The sequence below is a fragment of the Gymnogyps californianus genome, chromosome 4 (genome assembly GCF_018139145.2).
Source record: "Gymnogyps californianus isolate 813 chromosome 4, ASM1813914v2, whole genome shotgun sequence".
NCBI lineage: Eukaryota > Metazoa > Chordata > Aves > Accipitriformes > Cathartidae > Gymnogyps > Gymnogyps californianus.
The window spans coordinates 53828670-53841428 of NC_059474.1; the positions used below are offsets into that span (position 1 = coordinate 53828670).

General features: G+C 38.5%; 1 protein-coding gene across 9 annotated transcripts in view; it reads left to right on the plus strand.

Annotated features, from left to right (window-relative positions):
- The window catches only part of BMPR1B (bone morphogenetic protein receptor type 1B), a 265710-nt gene that overhangs the window by 53765 nt on the left and 199186 nt on the right, over positions 1–12759 (plus strand). For 6 of the 9 annotated variants that reach the window (XM_050895611.1, XM_050895614.1, XM_050895610.1 and 3 more), the window contains exon 2: positions 9237–9307. The exons of 1 other annotated variant lie outside the window; for it this stretch is intronic. The gene's annotated coding sequence lies outside the window, so the exon portion shown is untranslated. Of the gene's footprint in view, positions 1–6722; positions 6772–9236; positions 9308–12759 lie in introns of those variants that run through there. 2 more of the 9 variants (XM_050895617.1, XM_050895619.1) reach the window with 2 other exon arrangements.

Below are 12759 nucleotides of genomic sequence, written 5' to 3' on the forward strand. Positions count from 1 at the left end.
AAACATGGAATCTGAATGCAAATGTTCTGTGATAAACGTGGATTATTTTCGCCAAAGGGTGTGTGTGTATGCATTGCTATAATACCATGACGGCATGAAGAGCGTTTATGGGCACAGCTGTGTGTGTTGAGGTGTGACACTTCAGCTGGGAAATTATATACCAAAATATCTTTCCTTTTATCTTTGTGTCATAATGTCTTTTGTTAAGTAATTTTTAAGGACCTTTGAGAAACACAGAGGCTGTGGTTGAAATAAACTTAGCAAATAATTAACATCAACAAATATAATAAAATACTAAGAGAAAGGAGAGACTGGAGTATTGAACTATTGACTGTTCTGTGTGTTTATTAAATGACATTAGAATACCATGTTTAAAATAGTTGACTAAAACTTCAAAAGCATTACATTAGCATAGACTTTATTAAGAATATGCTATTTATATTGAAACGGTAAGAAGGGACACCCAAATCCTTTAATGTACAGTTATCAAATACTGGTCAGAGAGCTTCCAGCATGTATTGGAACATCAGTGTCTTGTGAAAATGTTTTTAAACTTCTACCAAATTTTCTAAGATTATAGAATGATTAAGTATTAGCCAATTGTTGCACTCTTGGGAATCATGAGTTTCTGGAAAACATCCCTCTGCTGTCTAAGAAATGAAGTCCTGTTCTGGGGAATTCATCTGGAAAGAGCGTTTCTTTGGGGGCGACGGGGACCATCTGTGGAATTCCAACTACGCGGAAAACCTGGAGCAGAGATGGGCAAAAAATACACCAGGAGGCAGGCAGTTCTGAAGAGGTCACTGCGGTAACCTTGTTTTGAGGAAAGGTCTGCATGCGTGGGCTGACCTTGTGACCCTTAATAATTCAAGAGTAATGTTATACACTCTTCATGCCTATGCAATATTTCTGTGGCATAAGGCTTCTAATCATTCCAAATCTTCATACAATTTCCAAATATATATTTACACATACACAATATATATATATACACAAACCCTGTGATTGTTATTTAGTATGCAGCCCATGTAGTTTAAGAATATTCAACTCCAAAGTAAACAAAAGGAAAAGGAAACATGCTCTGAGATTCAATTCACAAATTACTTTCTAATGCAGTGAATTAGTAACTTGCTTTGTGCTGTAGTGAGGTGCATTTTTTCCGTTTGAACCATTTGGTTCACAAATGACTTTGTACTCCAAAGGTTTACTACTGTTGTGAGATTTCATCAAACAAGCAGTGTTTGTCAAGTTACTAGTTTTTGCATACATGTTTGTTTGCTTTTGGCCATCTAGTTTGAAATTGCATGATATGCCATATTCCAAGTTGCGATGGAAAGCCACCCTTTTTCTCTCCTTCCTTCAAGGCAATGAAGTCTATTCATAAATGCAGATCTGGCTGTCATTTCTCTTGCAGCTTAACATGGCGATGTGGTTGTGTCCTTGCAGAAAGGAGTTCTGTGTCTCTGTTGTGTGTGTGTGCCCCTGCCCCCAATTCACCGTATTTTATTTACAGTATGTGGTGAATGGGATTTTAATGCAAAATGCAGTGCTTGTGTATGAAGTCTGAAAATAGGAGAGAAAAGATCTTGTTCCTTGTTTAAAATGGTAATAGCACATCACCTTGTAAATAAGGAAGGATTTAGAAATTACTCTGATTTTTACGCTGAATGTTTTAGCTTCCCTGTTTTTCACTGCATCAGCCTGAAATGACCTGTAATTCTATCTCCTGTGGGTGTTTCTCACTATCTACTTACATTTTTAGCCTTATTTAAAAAAAGAGAATAAAAATTGAAGTTTTGTAACATTTTTTTGTAACCTTGTCCCATTATAGCTATTTCTTTCACATTGGAGTTATCATATGTACGGGTAGGTAATTTTAACATACTTCACTATTGTCATAATCCTATTGTTTCAATGGAAAAAGTTTTGAGTTTACAGAGGCACACCCGGAATTGGATGTTGAATTGGGTAAATATTTTTCTGTTTTAATAGGCATTCCGTGGTTATGGTCTATCATATCAACACTGAGTTACAGATTAAACTGAGAAGGTGGGTCCATTAGGAGACCGTCTGTCTATTTCAGGTGGATGTCACGTTATGATGCAGAGTGTGCATTCAGAAAGGAGAAGGAGGTTGGGCTTACGGTTCCTCTTTGGACTGCGGTCCTGGGGATCCTGCTTGCACACTGCATGCCAGCTGTGGGAGGTGGGGAACGTGTGGCCCTCGGTGTCTCTGGGAGGACCATCTGCATGCTGCATGTCATCAGCCAGGTACACGCGTTGAGTGACCGCTCTCACATAAGCACCCATCGCAGACAAGTGAAGCTGACTGATGGTGAGCTGCTGCTCCTTGGCGTGTACTTCGTCAGATCTGATTTTGTGTACTTCAGCTTTGTTAGTCCCTATAGTCCCCTACATTGAGTTGACATCAAGTATGTCAAACGCTCTTCAAATATACATACGTGCTTTTGTCATCAGCATCGCATAGTTTTGTGTTCCGTCTTCTCAAACGTGCCTCGGTGTGGGTATTGACGTCATTTTCATGGAGCACACAGCACTCTCCTTTACGATCTGTAGCCTAGTGCTCCTTTCAACATCTCTAATAAGTCTCTATCAGCTCCCTGCGGAAAATGTAGCTACACAGGCCCAGCGTTTCTACCAGTACTGCCAGCCAGTTTGTGTGTAGAGAACAAAATAGGTCTTTGGGGCCCAGTCTGTGCTTGAGACTGGAAATTAATTTCCAGTTGCTAAGTGTAGGTGGAAGCCACAGTTAAATTCTTAATCTTAGTCCTTTGAAATGTATTTTCTGACTCTTCCCTTAAACTTATGTGCCTCAAACTAATTGTGGGTAGTTACTTTAAAAAGTATAAATAGATGACTCATAACGTCAACACACATGATTTTTGTAGTGCCTTTTCTCCTCTGTTTCGGAGTTAAAAACAACACTAGAATGTCTCAAGTATTAATTTCACCACTGGCTAGAATACAGTATTCTAATATTGACAACTCTGATTAGGCTCAATAGGGCCATGTAAACTTAAGGGATATTTATACTGTCTCATTTTGTTTGTACTCGAATTTTGTAGAAAATCTTTAAAAGTTGACTTTGTTTTAAGCGATTACATTTGTTTAGTTTCTTGGTTTCTTTTCCATGAAGTAAGTGGGAATGAGTACAATGTTACTGCATTTCAGCTGATAGGGAGGCATTAAAATCCTTTGAAGCTGAGTGGATTATTAATTATATATTGAAGCTGTTTATCAGACTTTTAAATATCAAAGATTTATGCATTTGAAAAGTCTATAATTTGCTTCAAAAAAAAAAAAAGGGCAAAAATACCCAAACAACAACCCTCCCCAAAACCTCAAAAAAACGAAAACCAGAATCAATTACAATGCCAAGTAATGACAGCCCTTGTCATTTCAGTTGTTTATGATTGTGTTGTATCCCATTAATCCTGGGATAAATCTGACCTGGTCTCATGAATTATGAATTAATCCTTACTCCTTGAGCATCTGATTTGTAGTACTTGCGTGCTACGGAAACGGTCGCAGCAAATACGGAAGCCAAATTCCCCGTGCTCCTTGTAACGCTGGGAATGTAACTCTGCTGTTTTTCTTTGCAGAGACTTTTCAGACTGGAAGGGCGGAGTTTCGTCTTTTCATACTAAGAAAATATTTGAATGTATTATTCCAAAAGACAGTCTGAAATTTCCTTTTTTTTTTTTTTTTGGTGGATTTCAGTTGAAAACAGATGGATCAGGTTTCACACTGGCTGTTTAGATAGGTGCTTGTCATTCTAATAGTGAGCAAAGAAGGCGCAGTGTGTGAATGCCTGAATGGCATGGAGCCATAGGCAGGGAAAGCGTATTATGGGTGGATGTGGGAAAGCATGAGCAAGACAAGGATTTCATTGCATAGGAGATCGCCTGTGGGTTTTTTTTAGTGCCCGCACCTTGGAGAATCTCTGACAGTACTAATTTGCAGCACAGTAAGTACAGAAAATAGGAAGTGATAAGGCCTTACAGAAATGCATTGAAATAGGTGAGCCTTCAGTGTACGGCAAAGCAGCAGTAGTTTTATTTCTGTAATAATTTAAGAATGTCATAAGAAAGGGCCTTGTTTTTTTCCTGATAACCTAAACGCTGGCAGCCATGGGGAACATAGGAAACCTATGGAGAAAAGTTTAGCCATATCTGTGAATTATTTTTCAGGTGGCGGATTATCAGCATCTTACCCACTACGTGCTGTAGCTTCCCCTAGTGCTTGACTATGTGGGGGATAGAAGAGTTCACTGTTTAAGTCACTGATGGCCACCTTCCTGCTAGAATCATGTCTTTCTAAAGATTCAGTTCTCCTCAGCTGAAGGTTCATGTCAATTCAGCTGTTTTGCTGAATCTTCTGTTCTATTTTTTTATTTAGAGCCTTCTGCTTGTCTCACTGATATGCCACTTTAAAATTGCAAACTTACAGTTGCCCTGATCTTAGCAAAAGTGGTATCTTATGTGATTCTGTCTTACAAAATCATGTAGTCTAATGGGAGGGAATTGATTCAGTTTCAGATGAAATTTTTTTTGTCTATTTGTAATTAGAATGATGTGTCTACTCAGCTTCTTGTCTGTATTGCAGTTACATTTTTCCCTGATAAAATTTGTAGGTACAGACAACTGCAAATGCATTAAATTGATTTCATTCTATCATAATGTTGTGTAATTTGAGAACTGAAGCCACTGATGAAAACTGACGTCCAGAAGAATTATCTGGGTTTCTACAATCAAACAACGTATTTATATATGTTATGTTTACATGTTACAAAAAAATTTCTCATAGGCTTTTCCATTCAGTTTTTTTGCCTCATGGAGGCTCCATCAAGTGAAATTTCATATTCATCATGCTGTAGCCCTTTTCCAGAATCTGTCTCCCTTAGAAACTTTCTGATGGCATCTATTCATTTTCTCCATAGATTTTAAATACTGTTGATTCTGAGTAATTTGTTTAATTAGCCCCAAACTATCTGTGTAATTATTCCAATCTGTGTTTCTCTCTCAGCTTTTGCCTGCAGGGCTGACAAATGGCCGGAGGGGGAAAGGGCACCTTCCTGTTGGTGGCTGGGGAGCCTTTGGTCCTCTGTCTGCTTCGTGCCGCGGGTTGTCAGAGCGGGTGGGCTCCTTCTGAAAGAGCTGTGAGAGAACGATGAAAATATTATTTAGCTTCATTTAAGAAGTCAAAACAAATACCAGTTGTGGCAAAAAGCTTCCTTATCTTATGAAACAGGACATTTTTATGGTGACTTTAGTGTTTCCCAGCTTTTTATTGCCACAGTATCGGCTTACTCATGAAATCCTAGATTGTATCAGCCAGCATTAAGTTCAACTTTCTGTCTCTATTCTTGCAGGGTTTAAGAGGAATGATAAATTAGATTGGGATTATAGGTGTTTCGCATGCAATTTAGAGTGAATGCTAACTGAATCATCTTCACATTTTTATGGGCATTGACTTCTTTGGCTCCTGTATTGGTTAAGTACCAATTCTGAGGTCAGACACATGGATGTCAAATCGCAGCTATATTGGTCTGCTAAAGCACAGCATAAATTGTACCGCTTAGTTTTTATGTATCGTTTTTCTTACTCATTCTAGGCTTTTCTGTCTTTCTGAGAATAAAATGAAGAAAAATTTTTACATTTTAACCCAGCCTATACAGGTAACATATGGTCAAATGCCGGCAGAAACATTTGTTTTTTAGGCACCTCCTCTAAATCACAAACAAAAAAAAATTAAGTAGATCAAGGAGAAGAGTGGAAAGCATTCTCAAGTAAGACAACATGCTTTTTAGAAGCTGGAAGCTTGCATGCAGTACCATGGCTAAAGCAGAAAGAGAGACCTGCCTTGTCTGTAGTGAAATGTATCACCATCTGTGTATTTAATGTTAGCTTAGCATGGGAAAATTCTTCTTCAAGAATTCTTTAAAAATAAGATGGTGAAATGATATACTTGAAGGCTGTTTGTAAGTGGAAATTACTATTTCGAGCTGGGGAGGCTGTGCTGTGATTATTGGGGACATTCTCCTGTAGGGTGTACCTACTCAAGATGAATCTGATCTCTGCAGGGTGGAGTTGAGAAAAAGACTGAAAAAGTCTAGGAAAATGGTTTCCAGAGATTCTAGAAAACAGGAAGATCGTGTGAAAATGTCCCTATCATGTTTTTGCCTGTTGCTGAGCATGGTGAAATGGAGAGCTTGCTTTGTGGGAGCTGAAGGGAAGAAGCTGTCATTCTTTACTACCAACCATCCTGTTTAAATTCCTCCAGAAAAAGATCATGGAAATTTAACTGCTTACATAAATTGTAACCTCCCAATCAGTTCCTCATCCCTCTTTTAACCGTGTAAGAGGACACAGTCAAACAGATACGAATGACTTCAGACTGGGCATTAGGAAAAGGTTCTTCACTGAGAGCGTGGTCAGTCACTGGAACAGGCTCTTCAGGGAAGTGGTCACAGCACCAAGCCTGTTGGAGTTCAAGGAGCGTCTGGACGATGTTCTTAGTCATATGGTTTAGTTTTAGGTAGCCCTGCGTCGAGCAGGGAGTTGGACTCTATGATCCTTATGGGTCCCTTCCAACTCGAGATATTTTATAATTCTGTGACTCCTTACAGAAGCATTCCATGTCTGCTTTCCACTGCTGTCTCAGGAGTGAACGCAGCTGAAATCTGAGTTGAGTTGCATGTGACTCTGGATGGTACTACCGTTCCTCTCCTGCACAGACGTCCTGTGAGAAGGTACAAGTGGTGCTCAGTGGGAGTGAAGGACTGAACTAGGTTTACTGGAAAATGATCACCCTTTGGATAGAAGCTGAAGTCATTATAGTTTACTGGAAATCACTTTTTAGCCTCTAAGTCATTCTCTTATAAACTTAAAACCTTTTCTCTGGAAGGAAAGCTTACTTTAATCTAGACTTCAGAGTAGAATTCAAATTAGTATTAAATTAGTATTAAAATAGTATTAAAGTATAAATAATAGTGAAATAATCCTGAAATTGCTGTGCTTGATAATGATCCTTATTACTTTGAACTCAGAGGTTTATGTCCTTTACTGGGTGGGATACTTACTGTGGGGAAGCTTGTAGGGGCAACCCTTCACCATAGCCCCGGGCGGCTGCCAGGCAAGTCATCCTGTGAAGCGTTGGTTTGCTGATGGCCAGACTTGCTTGGTTGCAAAGTGATGTTGCAAGAGTCGTGCATCTCCCTCTTCTCTAAATAGGAGCCGGGGGAAGAGAGAGAGAAGCAGAGCTGTGTGAATGTTTGGAAGAGGCCACGAGAGTTTGCTGATGAAGGTTTACTAACTTGAGAAAGTTTTTGATGTTGGTGAAAGTTGCTGTGTTAAATGTGTGCTGTTAATAATTTGGTGATGAAATATTGATATAGAGTGGATTGAAAATAAGTTGTTAAACCAAATCTTTTCTATCTGTACCTTTGTGTAAACACCAGACAAACCTCTAGGATGTATAAACACAATCTAACTTAGTATTTCAGAACAGATATGACCTTACGTGCACAACTTGATGCATGTGAAAGAGCAGAATCCACAATATTTGGGCCTTTTTGAAGAAGTTCAGCAATGAAAAAGGAAGCTTTCAAAATCCCTGCAGTGAATCTTAGGGAGTGAAGGCAGTAACTTTTCTGACTTTTAATCTAAGTTGAAATATATATTACGGATGCATGAGAGCTCCCAAGATGTCAATGTTACGGGTATTTTGGGGAAGATGTACTTACCATTAGCAGCTGGTCTCTTTTAAGTAGAAGCAAAACCAAATGATCACAACTCACTTCAGTAGTTTGTTCTATACATGAATGTTCACAGTACTAGTATGAACAAAATGCATGGAGATTTTCTTTTATCTCTGAAAAAGGGATAAAAACCTGTAATGTACACTGTGAATTAACTATGTCATTACAAGCTAGTTGCATACTTAAAATGTGTAGCATCTCATTAGTGGCACTTAATTACCTAAGTATTTTCTTTAATAACAAGCAACATTAATTTTTCCTTTCAAACAACAGATTATAACAACTGTAGAATAACAAAGCTGCTGTAGGAATAAGGACAGCTACTTGAACTGGGCCATTATCAGCAAGTCAGTTGTATTTATGCCCTTGCAAAATTTCAAGCTGTTCCAGTATTGTGAAGGAAATTATAAAAATTTGGCTACTGTTTGGGACAGGAATGAAATTGAGCCATTCTGCAACTCTTGAATTGGTGTTGATACATGTAAAACTACTTCAGATAAGATAAGCAGTGACACTGTAAAGATTTTAGGGAAGCTGTCTAAATGAATAATTTCTGCTTCACATTCTAGTGTGATAATGGAGCAGTTAATTAAAAAGCAAAGAAGCAAAAGGTCTGGTCCTCCTGTTTCTCCTTGCCTCTGTGCTCTTGTGTCTTTTGTTCAACCCACAATATTGCTTTTCCTTACAATACAAGCATGTAATATGTTCATTCTCCAGCAGCCTTCATCATCATCATCCTACTGTAGCTGTTGCTCCATCTTCTTTTTCTCTTTTGCTTCTAGCCTCTATGATTAATTTTCCAGCCTTGTCTTCAGTCCTCTGCAGCTGACTGAAACTGCTCTCGCTGAGGACTTCAGTAAAGCTGTTATGGCTACATTGCAGAATAAATGAATCTTGATCTCTCTGCTGCTTATGAGACTGTTGATCTCACCCTAAGACTTATAACATCTGTTGCCTTACAAATCCCATCCTACTCCCATGGAAGTGTTTGGGTTCGTGTGTTTGTTACAACAGGGAGGAGTGATGATCCTTAGTTTATAAGATATGTGAATTATTAGGGCATCCAGAATTAGTTTTAGTAACGTGTATCATATTATCTCATTCTTAAGATGTAAGGGAAACCTGTGTGGTCAAAGATTGCACAATGGGTTGCAATATTGCCATTTTCTCTTGGAAGCTGACCTAATAAATAAAAGTGTAATTTTCCTTATAAAATGGTACTGTTGAATATTTCGCTATCAATGGGCTGCAGTTCATAGGAGCACTTACCATGTTACTTGTTGAAATAATGTAGTAAATACATAACTAGCTATATGCCATCAGTGGCTTTTTTCCAGATATCGTTGTATTTTTATCTGAGTATCATACCAGAATTGGAAGGTCTGTATTATTTTGTAATGATTTAAACCTTCTTTTGGAATATCACTAATCATTTAAAAAATGTTCTTTGCCCACAGGGTGGAGTTCATTTCTTTTGTTCTTGGGAGCTGAATAGGAGAAAGGGACATTTCAGTTTTTCTTGATAAAGGTAAGACAGCATCTGTTGATAAAGATAAGACACTGTTCATTATTATGAGCTCATAGAAAGTTTGTCAATGGAGGGTTTGTTTATTTTGGGTTATTTTTTTTTCAAGTTCTGTGCTTTGTAGTAAGTTCAATATGTGATAACATAACTTGTATTCAGAATGGAATGTGTAATTCTGCCACAGGTATCAGTAAAGGCTCTGAAGATAAGCAAGTACCTGTAGATCAGCATGACAAATTGGATAGCAATTTGTTCTACTGCTGGAACTTTTGACATTTTCCATATGCCATTGAACTGGCCTGCCCAAGTTCACTGCATCACGCTTGCACACACTCGGTGAGAACTCTCAAAAACAGTAGAGTTCTGTCCGTGCCACCTCTCAAAGAAAATGTGTAGGCTTGCTTGGTGCTGTCTTTACTGCTCTGTATTGTCACATGAGAGCGCAGAGGTCTGATGTGAGGAGAGAAGGGTCTTTGAGACCTATTTTAATTGAGATACACCTTCAAAATTAAGCAGCAAATGCCTATCCTACTTCTGCTTGTCGGAAGTAGGAGACAGAGAAGGGGGTAAAACTCTGGAAGTCTTCTCAGAGGTGTGTTTTCCCCTATGACTCTTGCTTCATGTGCGAAAAGGTCTGACATTTTATAAATTTTATAGAGTGTTAAATTAAAACCTGCAAGAAACATTTAAAGGTATAGCGTGCAACTTAGTGTTGAACTCAAATGCAATTTTTGATGCAGAAATCAGCATAGCACTGTCTTTCCTTATTTCCATTTGGCAAATTTTGAAAAGCGTTTGTAGGTAGGTCTGATGTGACAACTGCAAAGAATGGGGTTGGTCTGGTTTAACAGTTACCACACGTGCAGCAGATTGACCATCTGTGTGTCCTTCATGCAGTGCAATGCAGGTAGGGAGCTCAAGCCTGTTTCAATTTCTGTTCAAAGGGGCTGGAATTCACACACGGTCATTTATCATTTCTCATCTGACAGAGGCTGCGGTCTCTAATTGAGGGTGGTAATGTGTTTTAATGAGCATAAGCTGATCACTACCAATTGCGTGACTGTATCTGCAGATCCACTTTTGACTTGTTCAGCATTGTATTTAACTGGGTGGTAGTATGAAGGCTCCAGTCGTATGTTAATGTTTAGATTATCAAGAACAGCAAGGCATAAGTCTACTTCTTGAAAGTTAAGTAGTTTGTGAAAGAGAAAAAGACTCAAAACTCTAACAAACCTGAAGAGAAATCAGAAGATTCACCAAAAGTCAAATTTGTGTTTGTGCTTATGTAGCTGATTTTAAGGTTTTCATTGTAAGCATCATACAATTTTTTTGAGCAGTAGTTTAAAGCGGCATAATCATGCCACTAGGTATGGATGCAGTTTTTATCATTTACAGATGCTTACTGTACTATAGTCTACTATTTCAGGGAATGAGAGTTATAATCACCTTCATACTCTTAGGATTGTATGGGTAGGTAGACATTAAGAATTACATTGACCTCTTGCTTAGCAAAACATACAATTAAAACATTTTTGATATAAAAACTTTCTTTCAAATTCTTTGACTGGTTTCTGAATTTAGGCTTTAGCTTTGATCTCTTATCCACTGGTAAATACAAAAAATTCTCTTGAGTTCAGTAAAATCCTTCTAATGTACCCTGGTGCTCCTGTCCTTCCCCACCTTGTGACTTGTGAAACCATTGCCTATCATTTCAAATGTTCACATTTTGTGATTTTTTTTTTTTTTTTTTTTAATTTACTCAGCATGTATAATCTCAAAGGTTAAATTGATGTTGCATGAATCCGCAACCAATCATGAAAGGAGAAAGAAATTTTCCTGCTGAAGTGGTACATCTATTGGAGAACCTCTGGACTCTTAGTGAAGGAATATGTTCCAGTGTTAGATCGCTAAAGATGCAGGGGGAAAAATTGCTATGCTAACATACATGAAAATGTGTTAATAATAATTTACAGATAAAGTAATATGGCCTGAGCTTAATCTCATTCTGGCAAAACCAATGTTGAAGGAAATGAGAATTTACTGGGTTAGGATCTAACTGAGTCTGATTTCCCCCCCCCCTTTTTTTCACTTCTTCCCTGCAATGAAGAACTCATTTAAAGTAATAGCCTTACATATTTAATAGTACTGTAGCTACTGTGTTAATTTGTTGGTTAGAGGCAAATAATTTCTTTCCTATCCTTGTAAGACTCAGTTGCCTGTATAAAGCATGGTCCTCTGGTGAAACAAGCATGCTCTTGCATTTTCTGAACGTTGAGCAGAAGTTATTTCTCCGTAGAGATTGCTCCATGCTTCTTGTGCATGCATTAAGCCTCGCTCAGTGATATACGTAATAGGCTAGATCTGGCTTGCTGCACTTTTCTCTATTTAGAAAAAATCAGTATGTCTGAAGTCTCTGGGATGTGTGGTTCCCCATGAGTGCACAGACAGAGCAGCAGCACTTTGCTTGCTCTTTGTTACTTTGTGGGAGTGGAAAAGCTCAGAGTTCATACTTAAGTTTTTCAGTACCCAGCAGAATTTAGGAATTGCACTTAATGACAGAAATTCCCAAACGTAATCAGTGGCAGGTTCAGTTTCTGGCTGTGTTGAATCAGTGCTCGTGTGTAGCTGTGGGAGGAACTTGAGGTATACAGCAGGATCGGTTAACCGTATCACTGAAAGAAAATTATAGTTTGTCAGCTCTGATGCTTCCCCATATCACTACTTCTTCAGCTTAAATACTCTTGCAGTGGCTGCAGGCTTCATGAAGAAAAATGTTAACTGTTCCCTGCCTCCTCCCCGCACTCTGCTCCGAAAAGACTGCTCTTCTATATTAATTTAGCCTTATTTTCAATGTGTTATGCTTCTGTATTATACACTGAAATTTTAAGTCTGCAAATTGTGTATGAGTGTAGGACGAATGCTTTGAAAACTGAGGATGCTAGCGGGCTACCAGTTCAGCTCTGCTTTCTTCGGGAGAGATCCAAGTTAACGTCATAGGTTGGGAAAACTCAGGTCCTCGGGAGGGGAAGGCCAGAAACTGTTCTTCAGTTTTCCTACATCCTCCCACCCAGTCATGATGAATGGTGTAATTTTTTTTTCACCACCATATAGTTCAAGTCCAAACCCAACAATCCTCCTCATGTGTGTCTTAATTCTTTCTTCCTTGACCCTTTTTTAAAATCAAGAACCCCTTGGGGCAGCAACACTCTTCATACTTGTCTGGTTTACGACAGAGCACATGCATGTTCTGCTCAGTCTTCTCCCTGAACAGAGAGCTGTGTCAGAATGCAAATGCTGTTCCCAATAATAATATTTGCCTCAAAGGAGCTTGACCTGCTTTGTGATGTTTTTGGAAACAAAATGCAGGAATAAGTGTTATATCACAAACAAAGCAAGGAAAATGAGGTTGCTGTTTTCCTTAAATATGAACAGAGCTTTAATACTGCTGAAATGTT